This window comes from Nannospalax galili, unplaced genomic scaffold (assembly GCF_000622305.1).
Source record: "Nannospalax galili isolate Female #2095 unplaced genomic scaffold, S.galili_v1.0 scaffold337, whole genome shotgun sequence".
Taxonomy (NCBI): Eukaryota; Metazoa; Chordata; class Mammalia; order Rodentia; family Spalacidae; genus Nannospalax; species Nannospalax galili.
In genome coordinates, this window is record NW_008340932.1 from 185,554 (window position 1) to 186,109 (window position 556).

Sequence of the window (556 nt, forward strand, 5' to 3'; positions counted from 1 at the left end):
TAATCAAATCCATGCCCAGTTCCTCAACTCCAACATCTCCCATATCTCCCCATCATTTTCTGAAAACTTCATGAACCATGTACTCTCTTTTCTTTTTCTTTCTTTCTTTCTTTCTTTCTTTCTTTCTTTCTTTACTTTAAGATGAGTCGACTGTCATGTTGTGCGCTGCCTTAAGAAGAGACTTATGCAGTCAGAAACATGCAGCTAGGCAGCAGCTTTTGACCTGCCAATAGCCACATGAATCCTGAGAGAGTTTGTTAGGAGACCTAATTCAGAAAAGCCTTTAAATGCCTATACCCACAGCAGATGCTGATGGCAGCCTTGTGAGTAACTGAGTAGGAGACACCCAGAAAAGCCACATCTCAATTCCAAGCTCCCATTAATGAAAATAAGAAAAGAATATTATTTTAGACAAGTACATTTGGAAGTTATTCATTACACAGTCATAGATAATAACATCAACTAAAACAGTAACTACAAAATTGGACAATTGTATAGGTATACAGAAGAGTATATTGGAAATAGGGGATCTAACATTTGTTAGACAAATAAATCC